General features: G+C 38.1%; 1 protein-coding gene across 10 annotated transcripts in view; it reads right to left on the bottom strand.

Moving 5' to 3' along the window:
• Positions 1–21,202, bottom strand: part of Frmd5 (FERM domain containing 5) — a 332,781-nt gene that overhangs the window by 289,217 nt on the left and 22,362 nt on the right. The gene's annotated exons all lie outside the window — the stretch shown is intronic.

The raw sequence follows: 21,202 nt of genomic DNA, 5'->3' as shown, positions 1-21,202 counted from the left end.
CACCTCAAAATTTTTAAAAATAATGGTAAAAAGGGCTACAGATACAGCTCAGTCAAATCCCTGTGCTCAATTCCCACTCCTGAATAAAGAAAGAAAAGAGGAGGGGGAAGTTATCATTTCTTTGTGGCAAAACTTTTAAATTTCTTTCTTCTAGCTTTTGAAATATATAACATATTATCATTATCAATACTCTTACCAGCTGCAACTTAGTACTCATCAATCAACCTCTCCCAACCCTTCTTTTCTTCTTTATTTGCCTTCGTATTTATATTTGCCTTAACTCTCAATTTTTTCTGCTAGTTTTATTACAGTTGGACAAGTTTGGATTCTTTTCTTTCCTCTAAAGCCACATTTTTTCCGCTAAAATATTAATGTTCTCTTCTGTCATAAAACTCCTCTGTCCTCATTTCCCCCAACTCCATATTTCCCTATCTTCAGAGTATATATTATGCTTAACTCTCTGTCTCTCCCTTTTTCCAACAAGAGGAAATCTTTAAACTTAAGCTCTGTTGCTGCTTCTTAGCATCCACAGCAACCTAGCAAAGCAACACAAACAGTAAACAAGATGCTGCCCTCTCTCAAGCTTTACCCATTCTTTCTAGCTTATCAGTGCACTTCCTACCGCTCCCATTATTTCTGCAGCCTGACTCCCTTGGAATGTCATCCCCCACCAATTCTGCCTTGGTTTCCCTGAACATCCTTGCTAGTGTATGCAGCCATCCTAGTAGATACAGACAAGGACAGCCAAGAACTTGCCCATTTGATTTTTTTTTCTTGCAGTATGGTTACTGGTCACTGAGGCTCTGCAATGCTCAGGTTCATCTGCACTCCACCAACCAAATCAGTATTATACATTCTGATAAAAAAGAAGAACACCAACTCCAAGGAGACAGAGGAGGCTATTTGCCCCAAATCACCATCTCATCATTTACGGAGGTGCAAAGGTCTTTTATACTGTATTTTCCCAAAAATATGACAGGGTCTTATATTAATTTTTTGCTCTAGAAGATGCAATAAGGCTTATTTTTAGGGCATACCTTATTTTTTCATGTACAACTATCTAAATTTATTCACATACAGCAATCTACATTTACTCATTTATTCATGTACAAAAATCTACATTTATTCAAATACAGCTATCACCTTCTGGAACATCATAATAATGTTTCAAAACCCAAATACCAGCCTGAATTTCTTGTGGCTCCATTTCCTGTAGAACCACTGGCCCCACTCTCTCATGACCAGCAACACAGCTCTCCTTAAATGATCACTTCTTGTCCATGCAGCCTACACGCAGTGCACTGGCAATGCAGCTGTCAGAGATTTTCTTCCAAGAATTCTTCACCCAAGTCACGACCTCCTGCAGGCCACACAGTTTCTATGAAGTCAAGTGTTAACTGAAAACTTACAAGACTTACAAGGTGACAGAAATGATGACAATAACGATGGTCTATACAAAAAAGTTACAGAAGCCAAAATTCAGAAAATATTTATTTCACATGAGTATATTAAGCCCACTACAACACACGATGTATTAAATTATGAAGAATCGTATTAGATACAACCACACTGGTTTGCCATCAAGTCCACACATTATTTGTGCATTGTATCTGTCCTCTGGTTGGTCATTTGACAAAGTCCCAAGTCCATGTGTTTATATAGGTGTTTACCTCTTGACAAAGGTACTTGCTTAGGTATTTACAAGTAGGTATCTGTATTTACAAGCAGGCATCTACTTCACTCCAAGTGGGTAGGGAAAGCTTCAGTGCTCAGAACTCCCAGCAGTGAAGCAGGATGCTCTATGCACTGGCTCTGTAGAGTTATGCTGCATCCTGGATGCAGTCTAACCTATGTACTGTCTATCTTCCAAGCTTGTTTCTGTGTCCTCTCTATAAATTTTTTAAGCTAACCAATGTCCTTTCAATAAAGTTCCTTCTTGTTAAAATCAATCAAAGTTGGGGGCTGGGGATTTAGCTCAGTGGCATAAGTGCCTGCCTTGCAAGCAAGCAGTCGTGAGTTCGATCCCTGGTACCGATAAAAACGAAAAAGACCAAAAAAAAAAAAAAAACCAATCAATCAAAGTCAAAGCCAGGGATAGTGGCACACACCTGTAATCCAGCATGCAGGAGGCTGAGGCGGTAGGATCACCACAATTCAAGGCTAGCCTGGACTACATAGTGAATTCAAGATCAGCCTAAATTACAAAGTGAAACCTTGTCTCAAAAAAGCGGGGTGTGTTTCAGTTTCTGTTGCTTACAATTAGGAATCTGGATACAATGGGCTAGTAGCCAGCAAACAGTAAATAGCAGATTAATCTAATTCTGGCAAATTAATATTTGTTGAGGATCCATGTAGCATACCTAACTTTTGAGGGGAAGCCAGATTTAATGAAGTATAATTTACAACAAAGTAAAATTCACTTTTTTAAAGCACAGACATCCCTCAGTACTGAGGGGAGGAGTAGCAGGAACCCGAAATCTGTGGTTGCTAGAGTCCTTTATATGAAATGGCAGAGTTTGCATATGTATATTCTCCCATATACTTTAAATCATCTCTAGATTATTTTTACTACTCATTATAAATGCCACATAAGCACACTACATCATTCAGGAAATGGCAAGAAAAACAGCCTGCACATATTCATACAAATGCAATTTTTGGTGCAGTCTTTGGGGTCTTCTAAGTAGAGCATCATGTCATCTGCAAATTAAGATCATTTAACTTCTATCTTTCCTGTCTTTATTGCTTTTATTTCTCTCTCTTGTCTAATTGCTCTGGCTAAAGTTTCCAGGACTATGTTGAATAAGATTGGAGACAATGGACATCCTTGACTTGTTCCTGATTTTAGAGTAAAAGTTTTCAATTTCTGTCCATTTAGTATGATGCTGGCTGTCAGTCTGTCATAGATGGCTTTTATCAGATAAAGACAATCTATTCCAATTTTCTGTTGGGTTTTTATCATGAGTGGGTGCTGGACTTTCTCAAAAGCTTTTTCTGCATCTACTGAAATGATCAAGATGTCCTTGGCTCTGTTAATATGATGTATTACATTTATGGATTTATGTATGTTGAACCATCCCTGTATCCCTGGGATGAATCCCACTTGATCATGGTATACAATCTTCTTGACAATTTGCTGCAATCTGCAAGTATCTTGCCAGTATCTTGCTGAGAATTTTTGCATTGATGTTCAATAGGGAGATTGGCCTACAATTTTCTTTCTTAGTTGCATCCTTCTCTAGTTTTGGAGTCAGAGTAATGCTTGCTTCCAGGAATGAATTTGGGAGTATTGCTTCCTTTTCAATTTCACTACAGAGTTTGAGAAGTAGTGGTGTTAGGTCTTTACTAAATTTCTTGTAAAATTCAGCAATGAATCCATCAGGCCCTGGGCTTTTCTTTGTTGATAGGTTTTTAATTACATTTTTAATTTCACTTATTGATATTGGGTTATTTAGGACTTTTATATCTTCATTTAGCTGAGGAGATTCATATGTATCTGGGAATCTGCCCATTTCTTCTGTATTTTTCATCTTATTAGAATATGTTTTCAAAACAAGTACAGATGATTTTCTGGATTTCTACAGGGTCTGTTGTAATTTCGCCCTTTTCATTCCTAACTGCATAGATTTGAATCTTTTCTTTCCTTTTTTGATAAGATTGGCCAAGAGTTTGTCAATTTCATTTACTCTTTCAAAGAACCAACTCTTCAATTCACTGATTCTTTGTATTGTTTTTTAGTTTCCAGTGTGTTAATTTTTGCTTTGATCCTATAATTTCCTCCCTTGTGCGAGCTTTTGGTTTAGCCTGCACTTCTTTTTCCAGAATTTTGAGGTTTAACCTTGAGTTATTTTTATGTGCTTGCTCTGTCTTCCTGGTATGAGTATGCAATTTTCTTTTCAATTATTTGTTGAATTCAGGAATATAAAACTCATGGATATGACAGGCCAATGGTAATGTATTTTGACAAACATTAGACATATAACCACAATCACAATCAAGATATAGCATATTCCACAGCTGAGCATGGTAGTGCACATTTGTAATTCCAGCATTTGGAAGGTTGAGGCAGGAAGATTCCTGCAGGCTGGAGGCCAGCCTGAGATATACACTGAATTCAAGGCCATCCCAAGCTATGTGGTAATACCCTACCTAAAACAACAAAACAAAACAAGCAAAAGATATAGAATATTTCCATCATTTAAAAAGTTGCCTTGTACCCTGTAGTCAATTTTTTCTCCCCATTCTTTGTTTCTTTCAGTCACTAAGTCTGTCTCTAATTTTTGTTTTTATATTCAGTGTCACAAATTATATAGTATGGAGAGAACCTTTGAGGTCTAACTTCTTTCACTTAGCACATACATTTGGGATTCATATGTTAAATATTCTTTTAGTGCTGCATAATATTCCATTTTATGGATATACTATACCACAATTTTTTAGTTCACTAGCTAACAAATATTTGGGTTGTCTCCTACAATAAACTTTATTTTATTTTTGTTTTTTGAGACAGGGTCTTCCTATTTATGTCAGACTGGCTTGGACTATGTAGCCCAGGCTTACAAGAAATGTTTAAAACTCAAAAATCTATCAAAATAATTATACTCTATCTTCAGGGAGCTTACATAGTAGAAATCCTTGGAAAATATATACAACATAAGTCTTTCCTGCATAAAACATTTTATTCTATTTTAAAAAGTGGTACTCAGATATAGATATGCAGGTATATATATTTCTCAAGTACCTCCCCAGGAACATCGGTAAAAATAAAGATAGCTACATTAATTGGTTCTTCCCAACATCATAAAACTATAAGAAAAACATGTCAGAGAGAAACTTCTAAAAAATGTTTGTATCTCCTTTCCCTAACAGTATCATTATAATGCGATGCAATAAAAAGGGCTTGAGTGGCACCCTCTCTCTTAAATCAACTAGTTTTCTAACACATGGACAGTTTTTAGCTTGCAATAATTCACCCTACAGGAGAATATCATTCTCCAAACCTATTTTAATGAACCTCAAAGTTTATAAACAATATGGTTAAAGGCTTTGACCACTGTCATAATTAATATACATGCTTCAATATGTAGAGGAAATAATTGTTGGCAAAATAAATTGTTGCATTTCTGCAAAACAGATTTAACTCCACTAATAGAGACTGAACATAAAGGTTGATCTTTGTTCCTCCACTTCCCTCTGTTCACAGTGAAAATAAGTATTCCTGCCAATTCCCAAACTCTGATAAGCCTTGTAAAACTTCTTGAAATTTTCAAAGTTATACATTTGGTTAACTCTATTTAGTAGTCACTTTACAAGTATATTTCCCATGTACGTGGATAGCAGCAAAAAAGCAGGGACCCTTATTAGTTGTAACTGAAAGTAATAAAGTTAAAATCTCTAGGTATACAGTTTTACTAAGGTAAATCGATTCAGCCCATTTATTGCTAGTATTAGCAAGGTAATATTATTCAGGATAAAATATGAAAGCATTATCCAACATAAGTAAAACAGAGGAAGCTAGATACTGAAGCATACAATAAATCTCAGAAATGAAATCGTGGGTTTGGTCATATCACATTAACTGATTGAAACAGAAGATTTTTCTTATGTTAGTTTTATACTAAAATATGATAGATTTGGAAAAGATTCACTGTAATTTACAAACAGCTACCTTGACATTTGACAAAATAAAATAGTCTGAAGAGCCAAAAGCCACCCCCTCCCACCTAAAGTTAGCCATTCTTTACATAGTCTTAAACTTGGGGCTGCTGAAGTTCCCCTTCATTTGTTATAAAATAAGGATGTCAAGAAATCCAAAGAGTAGGGAAAAACAAGGACCCAACTAGTAGCAAAAGCAGTATTAGTCATAAAATTGATCAGTTGGGCTGAATAAAATTTCAATCTTGCAGCAACCTGGGCTATTCCACCCTCTAATTAAGCCTGGAAATAAATGAAGATATCTTCAACACAGACATATGTGAGCAAAAGGAAATGGATGAGATCCTATTTGCACATAAAGTGATAAGCACACAGCCAAAAGCTTTCCTATCTTAAAATTTCACGAGACATTGCTTCTCGGCCTTTTGGTTAAGATCAAGTGCAAAATTTCACCAGATTACCATCTGCCCATCGAAATGAAATGGGATAATGAATTCACTCTAAAGTTTAAAAAAGCCAGGTCTGATGGTACATACCTGTAATCCCTGTACCAGGAGAGGCTGAAGCAGGAGGATCACAAGTTTAAACCCATCCTCAACAACTTGGTAATTTAACAAGACTATCTCAGAAAATAACTTTTAAAAAGGGATGGGGGATGTAGCTCTGTATAAAGACTCTCCATGCAAAAAAAAAAAAAACCCCAAAGTATCCAAAATAAAAACTTGGAAGTAAGGGTTAGACTAGGGTGCTCATTAATGCAAAAACAGAAACTCTGAATGTTGCTCAAAAGGTAAAGGACCTGACAAAAGAGGTGTTTTTATTAAAAAAACAAATTGATATGATTAATTTCATTTTAAAATGCCATATTACTCTTCACTAAGAATGAGAAATCATCAAAGAATTTTTTTTTAATTTTTAAGGATTTTTTTTTTGAATTTTTTTTTTTTGTCTTTTTCATTTTTATCGGTACCAGGAATCGAACTCACGATCGCCTGCTTGCAAGGCAGGTGCTTATGCCGCTGAGCTAAATCCCCAGCCCTTTAAGGATGTTTTTAACCTAGACTGTCAGGGTACTTAGGATTAAAGATGTCCATTACAGCTACTATGTCCAAAGGGGAAAAAATGATAATAATCTATGAAGTATTTTCAGTATTTCAGAGCCTAGTGGAAACTCTACATTGACTCTGAATTTTCTTTGCACTTGTTATTTTATAAAGATCTACAGTTCTATTTGAAATTTTTATGGGTTATTCATCAATCAAAATGGGAAAATTAATTATTACTAAATACAGTAGTTAAAAATCTTTTACAAGTGGTCCATGGGAGAAAAAACTACAGTGGAGTTCTGTCTGTTCTGGAAGGGTATGACTTCAAAACAAACTGACCAACATTAAACTGCAGGAGAGAGGGCTGGGTACAGCTCAGGAGAACAATACCTGGGCCCAATACCAGGGGCGAAAGAAATGAATGAACAGAAACCAGAGAGGAGAAACATTCTTATTTTTATTGTTCCCAAACACCTTTTGAATACCTAGGCAGACTGTCCTGATACTCAAGAAATCCAAAAAGGTGTATCTAGAGACCACAAGTAAACTGAATCAGACACGAACTTCTCTCTTATATGAGAAACTCAAATGATAAATAATGAAATAAAAGACATATGAAGTAGGAAGATAGATGTTTCTCAAATGGGAACAGGATCAAGGGAAGCAAGGCCAGGGTAGAAGGAAGGGAAAGAGGATGAAAAAAGGAATTAAGAGGTGTAAGATACATACACCAGTTCCACATAAGGAATGTAAACATTACGTATGACAAACACATACCAATAAAAATTTAAAATAAGCCATATCTGATGCAGTTTAATAGAAGCTAGTAAACATTATTTCCCTAATAGTTCCGAGAAGACAGAAGTTATAAGACATAAAATTAAAATACTGCATAATGCTAACACCCAGAGATAATCATTAAAATTCTGTTTACTACCTTTTATAGTTGGCTGAATAACTGGCTCCAAAGATATCAAGCCTAATCTCTGGAACCTATAAATGTTATTAAACTTTATGTGGAAAAGGTCTTTCTGTAGAGATATGATTAAGGATCTTGAAATGGGGACATTATCCTATATTATCTGAATGAGTCCTACACATAATCACAAATACCTAGGCAGACTGTCCTGACACTCAAGAAATCCAAAAAGAGCCAAAGGAAAATTACATGAAGAAGAGAAAAAGGTCTTATGACTCAGACTGGAGACATGCAGCCAAAGAATCATGGTAAGAAAAAGAATGCTGGGGTTGCAGAGTGCTAGAAGCTTTCGTAGAGCCTTTGGAAGAAGCACAACCTTGCTTGTTTTCAGCCCAAAGATACTCGTCTTTAGATGTAGCCTGCAGAACTGTGACAGAAAAAAGTCTGTAGGTTTTTGTGACCCTGAGGATGGAAGCCAGGCCTCATACATACTAGGCAAGTGCTCTAACGCTGAGCCTCACCTCCAGCCAAAAAGTCTCTTGTTTTAAGACACCAAATCTGTGATAATTTGCTACAATAGCCATAAGAAACATATATTCTCAATGTTTTTGGGAATTTAGCATAATTCTACACTTAATTTCATAAAAGACCCAGTCTTGCTACTTTTCTCATTGCTGAGACAAAATACCTGGCATCCAAAAGTTAAAGGAAAGTTTATTATAGCTCAGTTTGTAGAAGTTTCCATCCAAAATCTGCTGGCTCCAAGGCAGGGTGGGATGGCACAGAGGCATTGCCCAGGAGAAAAGTTCATGGGGCAGGGAGGTGGGTGGAGGTTGTTTTTCTCTCCCAGCCTGCAAGCCAGCTGGCTCACAGAGAAGGCGTGGCTTCCATACTGGCTCTCCCCTGGCTGGTGGGGCTTTTTTGGCTCACGTGGGGGATGGGAGTATTCTTTCTTGATTTCTTCTAGAAACCACTTCTAGAGTGTACTATTTCATTTCCATGCATTTGCGTAATTTGTGTTATTCTTTGTTGTGGATATCTGATTTTATTGCTCTATGATCTGATAATATGCATGCTATGATATCAGTTCTTTTACATTATTTAAGCTTGCTTTGCTAACTAGTATATGATCTACTTGGAAGAACTAGGCACTGCGGAAAAGCGTGTCTTCTGTTGTTGGGTGGAGCACTGTAGGTATCTATTAAGTGGATTTATTCAAAGGTTTGTTCAATTCTGATACTTTGTTGATTTTGTCTCCTTGAGCTGTCTACTTGTATATGTGCACTGAACTGTCTGTTTGTGATAGTGGGGTACTAAGGTCACCACTATAATTGTATTTATACTTATTTGATCTTTTATGTCCAGTAGCACTTGTTTTATAAAGTTGGATATGCCATTCTTTGGTGTATATGTACTAATACTTGTTATCTCTTCCTGTTGCATTGTTCCCTGAAATAACATGGAGTAACTGTCTATCTTTTTTGATCAGTTTTGGCTTAAAGTTGACTGTTTCTAAATATAGGATAGTTATGCTTACTCTGTTTTGGGCTCCCCTTGCATGGAATATTGCTTCCCATCCTTTGGTTTTTACACTGTAAGTTTCTTTTTGGGTTACATGTGTTTCTTGCGGTGGTGGATTAACTAATGGTCAACTTGTAACATTGAGCTGAACTGAATCATCTTGGTGCTGGGGATGGATGGCACACCTGAGGATTGTTGCCAACAACATAAAAAGAATTGGAGATGAAGAGTTAGTGCTGTTGATTCTCCTGGAGAAGCTTGTTGCGTTCATTTTCCTGATGGAAACTCAACTGTTCCATTGTTGGAGGAGCTTGGGTCCTTGCTGTCACTAAGGATGGCTACAGTTCTCTCCAGGGGAGCTCTGCTTGAGCTGTCCTACTTGTATATGTGCACTGAACTGTCTGTTTATGATAGTGGGTTATTGAGGTCACTACTATAATTGTGGTGTTTTTTGTTGTTGCTATTGTTTTGTTTTTTGAGTACTCGTTTAGTAGTCATAAATTTCTATAGATGTTCTTTATCATGAAGTATCGCATTACTTTATCAACTTGAAAGATAGGATGTATCGCCTGGGTTCGATATTGTTTTCTTCTAAAGCTTGAACTACTTCAAGGTCTCCTGGCCTTTAAGTTCGGTGCTAAGATGTCTGCTCTAATTCTAATGGGTTTTCCTTCAGCAGTGATTTGTTACTTTTCTCTAACAGCTTTTAAGATTCTGTTCTTGTGATGGATTTCTGGAATCTTATGATGATGTATCGTGCAGATTTTTGCAGTTCTAGATATGTTCTGAATGTGACTTTTGGGGTTCTAGATGCCCTACTTATCTGTTATTAAATTTGTTACCTTTATTTGGAAAGCTTTCTGCTATTTCAGTAAATCGACTTTTTTATACCATTTTTACTGTCTTCTGATTTTCACTCTTTAGAGTTAACTTTAGATGAGTCTTGTTTACATCATCTTGCAGGCGCCGTATACATTTTTCATGTTCTCCTTTGTTTTTAAGCTATCTCATTCACTGGTCACAGACAACATCTGTGTCTTCTTAGTTCTGACACTCTTTCCTCATTTTGGTCACTTCTGTTGCCCATACTTTCAACAGAATTTTTAATCATCTGAGATACTTTAAGAGTTTAGAATTCTTTCACATATAGAAGATTACCAAGCTGGGAACGGTGGCACATATTGTAATTCTAGCACTCAGGAGGCTGAAGCAAGAGGACAGCTGCAAGTGATTTCAAGGTCAGTCTGAGTTGCATAATGAAACCCCCTTCTCAAAAAGACAAAAACAAGGACTGGGGATTTAGCTCGGTGGCATAAGCGCCTGCGTGGCAAGTGTGAGGCAATGAGTTCAATTCCCAAACCCAACACATACATGATCACCAACTTAATTCTCACAAGGATCAGTGAAGAAATCATGCATGTACATTTGCTCACTGTCAAACTGAAATGAATGTTAAGTTTTGTTTTGCTTTGCTTTGTTTTTGGTGGTACTAGCTAGGGGTAAAAGCTAGGGGTGTTCTACCACTGAACTACATCCTCAGCTTTATTTTTTGTTTTTTGAGACAAGGTTTCCCTATTTAGTGCAGGCTGGCCTTGAACTCAGCCCAGGCCAGCCTCAAACTCACAGCAATCCTGCCTCAGCTTCTCAAGTGCTGAGATTACAGGTGTGCATCACCATGCCCATCATTTATTTTTAGAGAAAAAGTTGCTAAATTACCCAGGCTAGCCTTGAATTTGTAATCCTCCTGACTCAGCCCCCCCAAGCAGATATAATTAGCCATCATACTCAGCTCTTATCTTTAATTCTTGTGCAATCAATCAATGTTATATCTGGTGGCATACTGAAACATAATAATAATGAAAAGCCAGTTATTTGATGTAAAAAAAATTTTTTTAAACAACTTCACTTTCAGAAAGTGAACAGAACTGCACCACTGTGAAATCAGATTCTAAGGGTCCATTTAAATATACATTGGAGATAACAGCTTAAACTGCAGGTACAATTACATTTGGGTGCTACAATAATTTAATGAACTTAAGTGAACAGATTTCCTTAGGATATTTCATTTTTGTTGTTGTTTTTGGTGCTGGGGATTGAGACATTTCACTTTTGATAGCTCAGATTTTATGTCAGCTCCATCTCTACCCACTTCTTCTCTTCTGATTCTCTCCCAGGTGGGGACCTTAATGCCCGTGTTTCCTTTCCTGCCAAGTGAGACCTACTCCATCCTTTACTTCAAAGGTTTCTTTTCTCTTTGTCGTTTCTTGATCAATATTTTTTCAGAATTGCCTGAGCTACTCCTCCCCATTGCTTACTGCTTTACATTGCGCTATTTGTTCTCTCCTGTGTACACCACCAAGTACTGGCCACAAAAAAATTTACATGAAAAATGCACAGGTCTTAGAGGAACCCTCATTAACTTTGTTCTGTACAAGCTGGTAAATGCAAAACTTCTGCACTAAATGTAATGCTTACCTGTTGCTTCTGTATTACTCGTGGATTTGCTCCTTCTGCCTCCGCTATTTATTCCTGGCTTCTTGAAAGACTCTCATCACCTTTTATTCTCACCTGGCATCGAATCTTTAGCATACTCCTGACCTTTTACCTTTCATCAAGAACACATAACAATCCCTTAGATTTCTAGAGATCTTACATGAAAGTTACCTTTAACCAAATGACCTAATGATTCCTTTGCAATTAGAATTCTCTCAAAAATATCCTGAGGAGAAAAGATACTTTTCTTCCCTTTTTTCTTAGTCTCAGAGAAATAAGATCACCAAGTGGAAAGAAAGAAGGGTTGAGAAGTGGCCGCTGAGGACAGGATTATTCTGAGAATATTGAAGCACACATCTCTTCTCAGTAAACTTCAAAGGAGCATGGTGTCACTCCAGAACCTGCTGGGTCAGGGTTTTTTGGTTTGTTTGTTTGTTTGTTTTTTGTGGGAAGCGGAGGACTAACATATTTCTTTCTTATTTGGGGGAGGTACCAAGGATCGAACTCACAACTTCGCGCGTAGGAGCAGGCAGGCTCTTATGCTGCTGAGCTAAATCCCTGGACCTAACAGTAGATTTCTGAGGACTCTGCTACATCACTAACTCACAAGAATATGTCAGCTTCGGGGGCTGGGGATTTAGCTCAGCGGCATAAGCGCCTGCCTTGCGAGCAGACAGTCATGAGTTCGATCCCCGGTACCGATAAAAAGGAAAAAGACAAAAAAAAAAAAAAAAAGAATATGTCAGCTCCCATATGACACAATGGCAAAATAAGAAAGTCTCTAGCCATAAATGCAGAGGCAATTTTATACAGTTTCTGATAATCTCAAATTCAATTAAAATATCTGAACACACGTTAAAATAAAGACTAACTGTGACAATAGTTATTTCCCTATTTAGACACAATATTAACTCCTTTCTATAAGTAAAAATTAACTTTAAAAATATTCAGAAGTATAATATAAGATTCAGCTTTTGCATCTTGTCTATATATAAGGCTACAGGGCTTTTAGTTCCTGAGTGGAGATAGTATGTAAATTATTCCTTCTAATTCTAAAATACTACTTTTTAAAGTTTTCTTCTCAAATACAGATTTCCCAAGATCCACTTCTCCCATCTTTCAAACTACCTGGTTGCTCATTTAAAAATATTTTTTAAGGGCTGAGGATTTAGCTCAGTGGCCCAAGCACTTGCCTGGTAAGCACAAGGTTGTGAATTCAACCCCCAATACCAAAAAAAAAAAAAAAATTAAAGTGTGTTTTTGGTGCCTCTTACATGTACATAAAAAGCAATCCCTGCCACACCCTCACACACATTTTTTTCTCCATGGTGCAGAGTTGGGAATCCTATGATTACCATTACTCTCATTTTGGCCCTAACAGCATTCCCATGCCCACAGCCTCTTGCAAACTGCATCCTGAGTCTCTAACCCATGCTGTACTCTGGTTTCTCTTCAGATTGTATAAATCTTGCCTTCTAATCCCTGCTAGCTGCTTTTTCTTCTTGTCCTTTCCATTCACACATAATAATTATAAATATTCATGTGTACAGTGGGATGTTCTGATACCTGTATATATCCAGTAATTATTAAATCAGGGTAATGCGCATATCTATCACCTTAATATTTATCTTTCTTTTTGGTGAGAACATTGAAAATCTCCTAGGGTTGCGATATATGCACTTCATCAATAATACTTAACTAGTTAACATGTGCAAGACCCTGATTTTAATCCCAGCACTGCAAAAACTAAACTAAAACCAGAGAGCAAAATCTTTTCTTCTAGTTAAATTGAAATATATTTATATACATTACATACAAATATTGTGTATAATGCATGTTTTGTAGTCATGGAGCTTTTGCCTTTAGATAAGCCACTGACTGGCTTTTGTCTGCTATTCCATAAACATTTATTGGTTCTACATTAACATCTGCAACATGAAAACTCTAGTCTGAGTTATATATTACTTTATATATGTATAGTTTTTCAATTAACAAAGGAATATAGAGTTCTATAGATAGTTTATTTAAAAAATACTTCCTATCTGGATGTAATGGCACATACCTATAATTCTAGCTACCAGGAAACTGAAGAAGAAGGATCACAAGTTGAAGGCCAGTCTACATAACAGTGAGATCTTGCTTCAAAATACAATTTTTAAAAATAAGAAAACTATTTACAATAAATTGTTTTAGAAAGTAACCTACTCTTAACAAAAATACACCTATATTACTCTAAAACATAATTGCTTTTACTGATACAATCCACTCATGTTGACATGCTTAAAAAAACATAGTATTAAAATCTAGAACAGTCATAGCCTAGTGACAAAATATATGCCTACAAGCAGATATTATATATTGTACTCCACAATAGGGTAACAAGCATAGGAAACTACTCTCCTTAAAGGATACATGTTAATGCATATTTTTAATAACAGTATCTAAACATTAAATACACTACATTATCACAGACTGATGGGAATTTTAGAAAGTGATTTAATCTATACATTAAAGACATGAACAATAAATTATAATTGCCACCTAATTAAGTCTAGATTTTTTTTTAGTTATTCTACTTTCAGCCAAATCACTGATCAAACTATTCAAAGTACCCAATTCACAATTCTACTAAGTATTCAACACTACATTAAGCTTTTGATTATTATATCAAGCCGTATTTAGGGACCTACTGCCATGGTTTATGTTGGTGGCCCCCAGGCCTCATGCATTTGCATTGTGCATTTGTTATTGGTTCATTGTCTAGCACTTGGATTGGGAGTGTGAGTGCTACACTGGCCTAGGGGTGGAGCCAGGATGTAATGTACTGGCAGGAAGAAGGTATGTCTCTCTCTTGCAGGTTTCTGCCTTGCTGTTTGCAGCTGCCATGAACTGCGGCCCCGCCATTCCACCCTGTCTTGGAGCCAACTGAGTATGGACTGAAACCTACAAAAACTGTAAGAAATAAACCTTTCCTTTCCCAACTTGGTGCATCAGGTATTTTTGTCTCAGCGACCAGTAAAAAGTAACTAACACATCTACAATTTTTGTTTTTGTTTTCAATATATTATAAGACATACAACAATACACCTTGAGAAAGCTGCCACCAGCTTACCTTTGGAAAAGAGATTTTTATAAAGCAAGATATAATTTTCCCCTATATATGAGTGATTATGCCAGATTTTAAATTCCCAGCAAATAATTCAACTGGAACAGACACCTTTGTTTACCCCCTTCTGGGTACTGTTTTCCCAGCCCTCTATGAAAGATTGCTATGAACATATTAGGGACACAACTCCTTAAATGATATGTGGGCTTTTAACATATTATCACTGCACATCATTTTTATTTAACTACATAGTATGTTTCCTAAAATAAGAACATAATCTAGTTGTAATTCTAACTATAGACACATCAGTATTTCTATTTTAATTTAGAACTAAAATCAGCAACTTTTCAAAAGTAGCCTTTAATTTCAGAAAATGAGATGTTATTTTTAAATATTGTTCTAAATGATAAAGCAATAAAACAGTATTTTATGCTTATGTTATTGCTTTCCAAAGGAACCATTCATCACCGTATTACTAACATGTACAACTTTGTAACACTAGAAGTGACAACCTTACAAGCTTCAGATATCAGAAAAAAAAGATACTTCCATTTTGCCAGTGGATAAGAAAGTTGTTTCCAGTGTCTACAGTTACTGCAGACTGGCAAAGAATTATAACTCCATCTATGACAAAGGAGTTACATCAACAAATGAAATCTCTTTTTGTGAAGGAATGGACAACATAGCTTGGCTGTTCATATCTGCAAAGTATGTTGTGATTAAAGTACCATGAACCTATTACCACTGGAGCTGGTCAATGCAAAAGCATATTAGATTTCAAGTACATCCAAAGGATGCAAAAAGCCCAAAGAGAGGCAGTAGTAAAATAAAACCATAAAAAAATTCAACACCAAAGAAAAAAACTTATATGCTTCTTATAGGTTCAGCACTTCAGCCAGGCCTAATATTTATACAAAATAAAAACTAGTTAATTTTTCCCAATAGGAGGAAACTCAGTCAGTCATCTCTTCCATTGAACAGGGGTCAGAAAGGATCATTTATCTAAAAAAGGGAAGAAGATTAAGGATAGAGTATAAGTTTAACAAACAATTAGAGTCATGGGACAGAGGCCAACAGAATACAAATAAATCACAACCAAATATAAGGAAAATAAAACTTTTTTTTAATTTTAAAGAGAAAAAAGCAAAACAGAAAAAAGGGTAGAAATAATACAGAATTTCAAAAAAATAAACATTAAGAAATCACTAGTTGATAAATTACATATTGTCATCATAGAAGTAGTTGTTCAAGTTACAAAATTAATACATAAAAAGTGGACATTCAAACAGTGAGGCTGCAAACAGTTTTGTTCAACGATCCAACAAAAACTTAGTAATATGATTATCTATCTTACACACTTAAACATACATGCAGTTATATCCTTTATAGCACTTTCTTTTCCTCTCATTTTACAATACCAATTACACATTGGAAAACTGGTTTTTAAAAAACACTATAGATCACAGTTCTGAAAACTGTAATTAATAACAAGACTATGACTGAATACCACCTTGATATTTACAAAATACTTGAATATACATTGTCTCTTTTTCCTCTCATCTTCATACAACTCAGGGAAGTAGTCTAGGTAGATGTCAGTATCATCTCTTCTAACTTTTAAAGGGACAAAAATACAAAAAGTCACTCACTTAAGTGACTCATTGAAAAAAGAAGCAAAGCCAAGACTTGATTCAAATTTTCTGCATACAAATATGATGCTCTGTTCATTAAGCTGCCCCCAGACTCAAATTGTCAAGTGCCAGAAAAAGGTACCCAGACAACAAGCAAGAGGACTCCACAAGTTAAAAGTTTACTTTTAAACAGAAAGACGCATGGAATGCCAGGATACAAACAAAAGAGGGCATGGAACAAGAGAGATTTGGCTCTTCTATCCCTAAAGCAAGGGGGTGGCTGACCTCTTTTCCATTGGTTGGGTAAAAGGTTCACAATCTGTCCCAACAAGCTAACTCAGGAGGGGCAGGAGGAATCAGCAGAGTTATGGAGGAGGAAGGGGTGCAGAAGGAAAGGGAAATGTGGAGAACAGAAAGTCCTTGGTTCTTGATAAGCTCTTCGGTTTATAACTGTTCTTGGTGTTTGATCTGCCCAGGGAACTTTGTAACTACTGTGTTCAGGAAAGGCTCTTCAGGGTGAGTGACAGCCTGCGATAGAGACAATCTTGTTTGATAGAAGACAGAGTTTGTTTTCCACAGTAACATTTTTAAATTCTGCTCAATTTAACTATGCACTGCTTTTTCATCTTGTCCTTCAGTCAATCTCAAAATTGTCAATATAGAACTGTTTTTACACTAGCAAGTTTTAGAAAAACCTCAATAAAGGAAAGATTTCAGAATTGAATTCATCTTTAAGAAAAAAACTTATTCTAACCATTAGGATTGCATCTAATGAACTCTGTTTTGCCCTTTTGACACTGATGAACCACTGCCAGTGACAGAAGAACTGCTACTTTGACCAAAGCCCATCACATCAAGAAATTTGTGCATCTGTGAAACAGCCAGATGACCAAAAAAGGGAATCAAATGTCTTGCTTAGGAGACTCCCAGTCCTTCTAACCCCTTAAAACTCCCCCAGGCTGTAAGAGAGCAACTTCTCTCTTCTGCTTACTACCGAAAGGTCCCTCTCAGGTTTACCAATAAACCTGCCTCTCCCTCTTGTCATCTGGTGCCAAAACCTGGGCCAAGAGCCAAGAACGGAAAGACTCGCAACCCGGGAAGCAGCGGGCAGTGACAACTCATCCTGGCTGATTCCTGTATCCTGAGACTTCTCCCACTCCTCATCTGGTTTACTCCCACCCCAACCTTCGGGAGTAGCCTCTAAATCTGACTGCCCTATTGGATAATCAGCCTTCTCTTTCCAGTCCAAGGACTTCTTTGCCAGATACCCAACATCCAACACTTGCTTGATTCTACCACTATTCCACTGAAAGGTAAGACACGGCCTTCTCAGGGCCTTTCTTGGAGCCCACAGTAGTCAGTCTAGGGTCCCACTTGCTCCAAGATCTATGATTCTCACTTGTGGAGATATTTACATCCTTTTCTTGTCTACTCTAATCCATGCCAAGAGAGACCATATTTGTCAGACAGCTGAAAACCAAGTAGATGAGCTCCACCACCAACACCCTAATTGATAGGCAAACTGAGAACACTTGAGCAAGCTGAACTCAAAAATCCCATTTGGACCTTCAAATTGGGGGCCCTCAGCAGAGCCCACTATTACCTATGGCCACCTGTCTATTGGCTGGAATGGAAAAACCACAAAAATAAACAGGTCAATTATGAAAAGCTCAGAAAGATCACCCAAGGGGCTGACTAAGCCCTGCCCTCTCTATGAACTGTTTCTCAGAAGTCATGATCAAATATACCAACATGAGCCCCACCTCAATGGAAGGACTCATCTTCTTATACCTCTACAGTATCTCCCTATCTTACTCCAATATCCAAATTAAAAACTTGAAAACAGTCCCCAAATGTCCCAAAAGGACCCCACTGACTGTCTTCAAGGTCTTTAACTACAGAGACAAGGAAATCAAGGGTCCAAAAAACAAAAATAAACTAAATCTGAGTACCAAATTCTGGCCTCCCTCATCCTTCCTCGTAACACCAAGTCACAAAAGTCCCACCCAGCAACTGTTTTCATTGCAGTAACCCTGGTTATTGGACTAAGGCCTGTCCTAATTCCCAGTCTCCTACCAAGCGTTGTACCAACTGCGGACAAGGGAGTCAGTGGAAGACAGATTGGCCTCTGGGGAAAGCCAGCCCCTCCCAAGTTCTTTCACAGCTTCTGAGACCAAATCCACATCTAGAGAGGACTTGGCCACATTCTTAGCCCTTTCTTCCTCTACCAACTGACAAGACCTGGTGCATCCATCACATTTGCAGAACCTTCGGTGGATTATTGGGTGACTATGGTGGTAGCAAGAAAGATCTGTTTCCTGATGGACATGGGGACAAGCCTCACTGTCTCTGTGGCCTTTTAAGGACCTTTGCTCCTTTCCTCTGTCTCTGTTGTTGAAATGAAGGGCATCACTGAGGCCTCCTTAGAGCCCCTCCCCTAGAATGCTCCCTAGGAACCTCCTCTTTCACACATTCTTTTCTAGTTATTCCACACTGTCCATCCCACTTCTGATGTGAGACATCCTGCACTATTTTGGACCCTATGTTTACATTCTCTCACTCCCTACAAACCAGCGCTTTTGCATTTTGCCAGTAGCCCAAATAAATATCCTCATCTTCTCCCTAAGAGGCCCAATACATTAAACCCCAGGCCAGTCCAACAGTCTGGAACGCTAAAAATCCCTCCCATCCTCAACGCTTAAATAGCCCTGTGGGATCCTGCTTGTTGTAGTCAGGGGTTGTGCACAGAGAACACTTAGGATCAAGACAGAGTTTATAATATTATTTTTATAATGGTCACCAGGAGTTAACATAGGAAAATGCAGGAAATGTATCCACAACACCAAAGACATAGAATATTTAGTCAAGAGCCTAAATCCCACAGCAATGTCCCACATGAGTCCAGATAAAAACCCAGAGCTCAGGACAATGCCTCCCATGACTCCAACTGGAGGTCCAGAGCTCACAAGAAGGACTCATGCCAGTCTCTTTTATGGATCCGTGTGGGGAAGACCCAAGGGTCAGCGGTGGAAGCCAGAGCTGACCACCAGTTCTTAATCCATAGCACTGCTCAAGCAATCATAGTCACCCAATACCCGCTTACCCCTGACAGCCACCTGGGTCTCCGCATGATTACTCAAAACACACATCCTTAGACCAACCCACTCCCCTCACAATACCCGAATCGTTACTTATGAAAAAACCTGATGGGTCGTATTGGTTTGTACAAAACCTTAGGAAAACAAACAAGGTTGTCAGTCCCGCCCACCCAACTGTTTCTAACCCATGCACCCTCTTCTGCCTCATTCCCTCTAAAACCTCCTACTATATAATTCTAGATCTCAAAGATGCCTTCACCATACCTCTTAGGTCTGACTCCCAACAGCTTTCCTCATTCACCTGGACGGACCTAACTTCCTAGAGATCCAACAGTTCACCCAAATGGCTCTGCCCTAGGAGTTTAGAGGTAGTTCTCATTTTTGCAATCAAGTCTTACAAAAGGACCTCCAGGACAGACCTCAGCCTAAGCCCCAGCTACCCCTCCAATATGCCAGTGACCTCCTATGCTGCAGTCCCACACTATCACCCTTCTACACTTCCTGGCAGACAGAGGTACCAAGTGTCTGCATAGAAGGCTCAACTTGTCCAACAACAGGCTTCCATGTCGGCCTTCATTTTACTCCTACCTCCTACTGTGTTCCTCCTGATCAAAAGCACACAATCCGAAAACTCATTTCCCAACCACCACTAGTAACCTCCTCTCTTTTTTGAGTCTTTTCAGCTACTCTTAACTGTCGACATCCAACTTCTTGTAAATCACCAAACTCAAGAGGCTTCCCAGGGAGACCCCCAAGAAAAGGTACCCAAAGTTGACCTGGCCCTTGTCACCTTCTTTGCCCTCAAGAGGGCCCTCCTCAAAGCTCTTGTGCTTGCTCTCTCCAACATCCAAAAACAGTTCCTTCTCTTTATAACTAGCAAAAAAGGACACATAGTAGGGTACCTGGCCCAACCTGCAGGTGATAACCTCCAGCCCGAAGCATATTTCTCAACAACTAGATACTGTTACAAAAGGACTGCCACACTCGCACAGATTCTAGCAACAGTGGCCCTTCCTGAGGCTCAAAACCTCACTTTTCACCAACCCCTCCACGTCTGTTTTCATATAACCTATCTAATCCGTTCAGTCACCAAGCTCTAACTTTACCATCTCCCTCCACGGTCCGAATCTTAACACTTTCAGCTCATACACCTTCCATCTTCTTCCCTCCACCTCTTTCTGGCCTGCTGTCCTGAATTCTGCCATCCTACTTTCTTCTCCTGAGATCTCTGAACCTAAGCCGCATGACTGTGTTGAATACCTTGACTTATCTCTCACCTGTTCCCACCATATCATTTCAGAACACATTCCCAGGATTCCCCAACTGGTTCTCTGATGGAAATAACTATACATAAACTCCCACCCACTCTGGTCAAAATATGCCATCATCAACCTGATGACAAATCATGTTTTCCCTCTTGAGAGGTTATCAAGGCAGCATCCCTTCCCCTGGTACCAACTTATAGCAACCTGAACTTACAGCTCTTACCAGAGCACTCATTTTGGCAAAAAAAATTAAAACTATCATCATTTACACACAATCCAAATATGCATATAATACCCTACACTCCAATGCCCAAAACTGACATGAATACTGACAGCAAAGAATACTCCCATACAAAACAGACCCCTTATCCAAGATCTCCAGGAGGCTGCATTGCCCCCTGATAAGACAGCTATCATACAGTGCAGAGGCTATCAGCACCCCATCTTCCTTGACAAACATCACAGACA

This window comes from Cavia porcellus, unplaced genomic scaffold, assembly GCF_034190915.1.
Source record: "Cavia porcellus strain 051 isolate PalLab524CR breed Dunkin Hartley unplaced genomic scaffold, mCavPor4.1 scaffold_6, whole genome shotgun sequence".
NCBI lineage: Eukaryota > Metazoa > Chordata > Mammalia > Rodentia > Caviidae > Cavia > Cavia porcellus.
This window is presented reverse-complemented; position numbering and strand designations above follow the sequence as displayed.